This window comes from Tyto alba, unplaced genomic scaffold, assembly GCF_018691265.1.
Source record: "Tyto alba isolate M040663 unplaced genomic scaffold, T.alba_DEE_v4.0 Super-Scaffold_45, whole genome shotgun sequence".
NCBI lineage: Eukaryota > Metazoa > Chordata > Aves > Strigiformes > Tytonidae > Tyto > Tyto alba.
In genome coordinates, this window is record NW_024881321.1 from 18,020,521 (window position 1) to 18,028,309 (window position 7,789).

Consider the following 7,789-nt stretch of genomic DNA (forward strand, 5'->3'; position numbering starts at 1 on the left):
TAAGTATGGACTTCCCTTGTTAATGGGAATAGCTCACTGATGTCCATGAGCTACGTAAAGTACCTTTCTCAAAATACTCACTGCTTAAATGGCTCAATGCTATTTCTCCATAGAGCAGTAGAGGCTAAGCCCACTTGACAGTCTTTCTGGAGGAGAAATGCCTGGTTCCAGTAAAACATTCAGTGAGCAATGAAAGAAAACAATAAAAAGTCTCTAGCCTAAATCTTCACCTCTGCTTCTCTGCTGGTGAAAATATTCTGCCAGCTGTTTGGAAAGTCTGTCCCTGAAGTCACTCCAGCAATAAGACATTTCAGGGTCGCAGCTGTTGTGCACAGATTCATGCATGTCGTGATGAACAGACTTAGAAAATAGGAGTCACGGTGTCTTTGTGGGTGTAGGGGGAAACCTCTCAGAGGGACTGGAATGGAGAAATCTATAATTTCTTTATTATCAAAAAAACTAAAAAAAAAAAAAGCTGTTAGCTCATTCATTACCATCTGTCTTTTCTTGACTAATCTATTCAATAAACACAACTGCATTTTCCCAGTGTTTATCTGCCCGCAGTACAGGCCCAGATGCCTATTTGCTGTGCAAATCCAGACATTCCTGGATACAATCAGCACTGCCAACATCCCCTGGAAAAACATGCTTAACTGTGAAAGAGAAAAGCTCTGCAAGCACACAACCATTTAATTCAGCTAACCTCTGCCATATCCACTTAATGCTGCCTGGTTCTCTTCATGTAAAGATGAGTTACAATAACTTGAAGAAAGCATATCCCCTCATGGCTGATAAGCTCCCGAACAGTTGTCTGCTTATTCTTGAAAGTAAATTCTCTGCTTGCACAGCCATTACCTCATTAATACGTAAAGATCACCACATACTGGTTGATCACTTCCTTGAAATGGTTTCATGGGTCATTGTGCAGTGTAATTCCAGAGTTTGGTAATTAATTTATTTTTCTTCTATATTTAAAGGTTTTATTTAAAGCTCATTGTCAGAAAGACCTTTGTAGATCTCACAAATAACAAAATAATGATCATACTGACAAATAACAGTTTTTAGGTATGAAAATGCATCACAGGATAGCTGCAATGGAGAATGTGTTGTCTGAGGGAAAGAAAAGGGAAAATGTATTTGTAACCGCAGAAGTTCTTTGTTGCTTATTTTGCTTTGGAAAAAGTCTTGTTTTAGCTTTAGCCCAAACCTAACACAAGCAAATCACTGTATGACATTCATATAAAGAGGTGGTGAAACTTTCATTTAAGGTATTAAAAAACTATGAGAAGAATTTCCCTCTTTTCCTGTCCTGGGCAAACAGAAAAGGAAAGGAAAAAACAAAATAGAGTTTTTATATGGGTCAAGATTGCTGCTTGTACTGAAAATGTGTGACATTCTACGTAAAAAAACCAAGCTACTCATGGCATTTGCTTAGGGATCTCTAACTCATGTGGTGAAAAACATCCACCTCAGGTAGTTTCTTCCTCCATTTCTACCTCATTTGGTCAGCCTGTTACTTGTCTAGGTGTTAGTGAGTGTGACATGCAAAGCTCCTGTTTGGCATTATTAAGCAAAGGTGTGCGTGTGTCTGTCGTCATTTGAGCCTGGTCAGCAGCTAAACGCCCCGCAGTCACTCACCCACGCTCCCCCCACTTGGGAATGGGGAGGGAATCGGAGGGGCAAAGGGAGACTCACGGGTTGAGATAAAAACAGCTTAATAACAGTAACAGAACAACACGCTGACAGCAGTATCAGCAGGTAATGTACCATACAGCTGCTCACCTCCCACCAACCAACACCCACCTGCTCCCAGCCGGCGATCCCCAACACAAAGCCACCACAGCAACACTCCCAGAAGTGAGAGCCCCTCCTGGCCCACTCCTGCCTTTATATAGTGAGCACAATGTCACGTGACATGGGATATCGGCCAATCGGGGCCCAGCCCTCCAGCTGTGCTCCCCCCGCCCCCGCACACAGGTGAGGGCACTGGGCCCTGGGGAGCCCCTGGGGTCTCAGGGAGCTGCAGCTCCTCCCGCTGCCAGACCAACTGAAAAATCTGAAACAGAGAGAAAAAAATGTAAATAGAAATGTACAAATTATTTAAAGCTAATTTCCAAAGGACTTTCAGTGAAACTTCAAACAGAAGCATTTTAGGTCTACACCACTGGGGAAAAAAATGCAGAGACAAATCCCATAAGAGTTTGTAGACTCAGAAGTGAGGTATGAGAGAACCCACAGAGTGCTACCAACCCCTCAGTTTTCTTCAGCCAACACAAGCACTATGACCACAGAGCCACTGAATATTCATGGCAATTGCTGGGTCTTGCAGTTTTTTTAGAGGTCATGGCACCATTCTTGCTTAGAAAGGAACATCTGCTGAGAATACAAACTTTCCCATGATCAGGAATTGCTTTCTGATGAGCCAGGCTGTTGCTTATTGCTGTCTGACTCCTGTTGTGTTCAGGGAAATTGCATTTTCTCCTCTTCTTTGATAATAAATAGGAAAGTAGTAAAGAAATACTAGATGTTAATGTTGATGATTTCTCCTAACTGGCCCTAACTCCACTTGAAATTTTCCCTGCCTGCCTTTAACAGGAAAGAAACGGTTTCTCTCTAGTTCTCCTGCTCTATGTCTTTTACCATTTGCTTTCTGATTTTGTAACTCTTTGTCTTTTTGAATCCACGGGCAGGTATTGTATGTCTATGCTCCTTGCCTCTCCCCGTGGAAAAATCCAGAAACTCCTGGATGAAATATGATTTACCTTTCCTATTCAAGGTCTAGCAGACAAAAAACCCCAGCAAACTCAGCATTTACTTTGTGGCCATTTATTTTAACATGGCTCTTCCACTGTGACATCAGTGCACTATCAAACATAATTTTTGCTTCAGATTTTGTACAAGCTAAATACTTTCATTGGAAGCAGTGCAATACTTTCAATTCACACATCCTCCAGGATGAGTGAAATAAGAAGTGTTCCCCATTCACTTGGGAAATACCTTTGAAACCTGTTGGGGTTTTTTTGTTGTTTTTTGTTTTTTTTTTTTCTTTCTTTCTTTTTTCTGCTTTCCTATGAGTAGAAGGCTTCTGTGAATGTACTGTCTCTGTCTGTCAGGCTTTTGTTGGCTAACATCTGCTTAACCTGGCAGAGATGTGGAAATCTCAAAATAACTACATTCCTGGGTGTTCTGTGAAAATGCTGAGTGGGCGGAAAAGGCACAAATCAGTGCCTGCACTGAAAGCTTTCAATAAATAGAGATGAATCCAGGCTCAGCTGCCACATGCCTTGGCTGACGTGCATCAACTGCGTGGCTCAACCATCCCAGGCTCTTCATGGAGATATTGCAGGGCTTGTGGGGAGGTAGGGGTGTGGTAGTGGAAAGGTTTTGGGGACAGAGGCCACAAACCCACAAGCAGCAACGGCGGGACCCTTCTGGTGCTCATGGAAGCAGTAATTTTTGAGCTGACATGGAAATAGCTTTGCAGTGTATTTAAAAGTCTTGTCACATTGTTTATGCTTTCCTATCCACTTGTAGGATTTTTTCCTCAGTTTTTTTCCCCTGTCTTTGACTCGAGTTCATGTTTAAAGCTGGGAACATTGTTTCTGTATTCTTCACCTTAAACAGTCTTGAAGCCTGGTGAGATAATGTGAAAAGCAAATTAAATCCTTTTCAAATAGTCTGCAAGGGAGTGTCTGGAAAGTATCAGTGACTAGCTGGTTATTGTCACAGCACAGCTGATGTCAGGCAGAGGATAGAAACGATGTTTGATCAAGGATGTGAATACTTATTTAAATAGGTGTTCAAGACAGTGTTCCAAATTTTGAGGTGACTTTAGACTTTGTTAAAAGTACCCATATACTTATATCACATATATATATATGTAACATGTGTTAACAAAGGAAGCACATAACCCAGTGTAACTCAACAGTGTCCAAAAGCAGAAAAAAAAAGGAAAATACATACGATTTCTTTTTCATGCCCTGCCTGTAAATACAATTTTTCTGTCTTCCTCACTAACCAACAAGTAGGTGACTATCATAAACACTAGCAATCAATGCGAGCACATTTGGGAAAGGATCTTGGACACACAGAGATTTAGTTCACTTTGGACTGAAAGGAGTCAATTCAGAATCTGGGATCCTCTCTTCTTCAAACAGAGATGTTTGATGCATGCAAGCACTGTACTGAGCTCCAGATTCACATATTAATGTATATGTCTACATGCTTACCTGTGTGCGAAGTGTCTATGCTTCCACCACAGTCCAAGGAGAGCTAATCAATACAGTCAGTGGGACTGATTGAGAGGGATGCTTATGCATTTTATCCTATACCAGATAGTTAGGGCTCAATTCAGTTGTTAAAACATAGGCATCTAGTGCCGTTTGGAACAATTCTGGATATCTGAGGTATCTGCATGGACCTTACAGATGTGAGAGATGACCGACTGAGACAACTGAATTGCATCCCAAATTTGCTCACTGAACTGCTCTTCTGATCCACTTGGCTGTGTTGATTAGATCTCCACTAACACCAAGTGTGGACACATCTGCATGTATCTACATTGAGATGCCTGAACCTGGAGCTGACTCCTAGGTTCAGATCCTGGTGCCCCAACGCAGGGCTTGATGAAATTGCTCCATAGTCATGGTAGCCATTGCATGACTACAAAAGATGTTCTCAAATGAACAGGTCTCAAACTGTCTGGGAATTCATATTGCAAACCCAAGACTTTAAACAATACCTATGTAGCAGTCAGATGTTTGTAGAAATGAAATAATATAAAAGTCATGGCAAAGAGCTCCACTGAGCGGCTAATGAGCCTCCCATGGGGACACTCAAAGGCTGTGCCAACGCAGGTAGGAGCCAAATTTAAGAGACTTTAGGTGGGTCTGTTCTACACATAAACTAGTTTGCACTTAAGCACTATTTTCGTGGTCTCAGTAGATTCAACTCTAATTCACTGTCATTTGTCCTTGTCTTCTTGCTCTGCTATTGCTGGATCTACCCGTTTTCTGACATTAACTCATTGGTTTCCCTTTCATTTTTCTTACAACCATAGAATTTGCTTCCTGCTTTGTTATCCTGGAGATGTTTTGCATAGCATAGCCACCTTAAGACATTTCAGCTAAGATTAAAAAGTTACACTACAGCAAACTGTGTCAGAGTGAGGATGAGGAGAATGAGCTTTTAATGACAACTATTAAAAAACCTGCAAGCATATGCAAGGCTTTCTTGCAGATACATGAGATAACACTGAAGTATCAAACCTGGTTTTAGAATTACAAAAATTCCTGTTATCTTTCTTACTCACGAGGTATCAAATTGAGACCTCAGCATCACTGAAACCTGGACTTTGTGTACATGCTATGAAATCCTGTCACCAGCAAAACCAATGGGCATCTTGCCATTTATTTTTAAAGAAAATATGACAGCACCCTGCTGCCATGGCCTTTTTGTATCATGTACTTCCTAGGAGGCTTTGTGCTTTCTAACTCTTCATAGGGCAATTCTGGCATGAACTGCTTGTAACAGGGACAGCAGCAAAGCAAAGAGCTGCCTTACAAGGAAATCAAACTACAGGGAGTTTCCCAGCATCTGGGACAAAATGCAATCAACAGATATCAATGGGCAATCCTCAGAAGGTTTAGCAGGTGAGACATTTAAGTGACACATCTAGGGATTGGTTTGTTCTGCGTTTTCACCCTTTTCCTTTTAGCTCTGACGTTGTTCTTTCTTACATGGGTCAGAGGGAAGGAATAACTGGCACATGTCTGTATGTGTAACAGGGAAGTTGATGTTCAATATTAAAATAGTTAGTATGACTTTTGGAACAAGACAAGATGCCTCCACACCTTTTTTTTTTTTTTTTTTTTTGGTACTCAGTAGGTGAGATACCTTAAAGAATAGGCTTTACAATCCAAGGGTGGGAGTACATTACCTTCAGAGCAGAACCCTTAAGTAAGCTAGACAGAGTACAAGGATCCTAATACCACTAGCTCGTTGCTTTTGAAAGTCCTTCAGAAAGACTGGCTAGAAACACCTTGTAGGAGTGAAGAGCAGTGATCCTGACATGTGAGGAACTGGGACTCCCAACCCTATTACACCAGATGTGATCAATAAATGAGCTAAGGCAGGAAGGGGTGTGCTGCTATTTTTTTTTTTCCTTTAGCAGCTGTTGCATGAGGCCTCTTCTCTCTCTGCCTCTGGAAGAGACAGAGATGCTGGGGAGCACAGGCTAATCCCAGGGCAACCACTCCCTCTGCAGGAAAAAGGCTGGAGGGATCCACTCCACAGGGCTGGGTGAAAAATCAATGCAGTGTGTACCAGCATGTGAATGAAGCAGAAAATATGGGGGGGACACGACATGGTGATGATGACACGACCAACAGATGTTTTTACATGCAGGCAGTACATGTAGCTTCAGAATTTGCTGGAGGTAAAGCTTGAAGCCTCTGTGAAACGCAAGTCTATCTAAAGGGGAATGGCAGGGAGATGGCTGCTGCATCCAAAGAGCACACTAAGGAGGGAACCTGATTTTTTAAGTCCTGCTCTGTTCTCTTCTGCTTAGCCCAACCACACAGATCTCTGAAGTCTTGTATATGGTATCTTACCAGTGCTAGGAAAGATTTTTTTAGACCATTTCAAGACCTGATGACTTTGCCTGTTAAGACAGGATGATCTGTGTTTTTACTGAACTCAGGCATTGTGTCTAGCTGTTAATCTCTGAATGTGGTCTCATACTTTCCTCCCCTGATATGCTAAAAATAATTCAAAGCTGGCCCAGCCCTGAAATTTTAAGTCAGCTGCTGGACATAAGGATGGTTTTGTTTTTAATAGAAAGTCACTGGGCAGAACTCTGTGCTTTTTATATTGTCTATGTAAAAATAGTTCATGGGTGTTCTATGGTCAATCTGATATTAAAATAACATTTAATATGGACTTTTGATTTTACAGCATGGAGCAAGAGCTCTGCTTCTCTTCAGTTTGGTTAATAAACATTCTATGAACTTCATGAATGTATGTCTAGAGTAGATGCTAAAAGTTCAAATGTATCAATGAACCAGGATTTAAAAAATCCCTAAGTATGTATTTGCCTAGTTTGGTATTTAAATTCTATGCATACAAACTTACATGATAGACCAAGATAGAAATCAGCTTAGATCTGCTACTACAGATCTGCTTCCAATCTTCTGGTCTTATCAGAAATTATGGATTTTTTTGTATGAATCATTGAACAGTAGCTGTTTCTTCTATCACTCATGAAAGTAGACTAAATAAATGCAATTATGTTGTCTGGCCTTGACTAATTGAATCGGTTTAAAAAAATACCCCAAAACAGTACAGGTCCATTGGCCCCAAAATGTCTAAATCTATCGTGTTATGTTTACAGTAAGGATTATGTATTTTATCAGTCTCTGAATATGACACATACTGAATGATTATACACATTAGCTCAGAGTTGACTATTCACAAGGGTAAATGATTTTTTTTTTTTTTTTTCTGACAAAAGATATAGACTAATTTAACTAGTTTATCTAATCTGCTCCATCAGCAGGAAAGAAATCTGGGAACTGAAGTTTGGGATCTTGTGGAGGTATTCCCAACATTTACAGTAGGAACATTTTAGGTACTCATTTTAGGTTAAGAGCTGAAATTCTTGATAGAGTGATGGGAAGAGTTAATTCCAGAGAGTAATTTGGACCAGTGAGATTACATTTACTTTTGTCTCCCTATTTAGATGCCTTCTAGATGTTTTTCCTCACAGATTGCATGAGGAGTCAAGACTCTT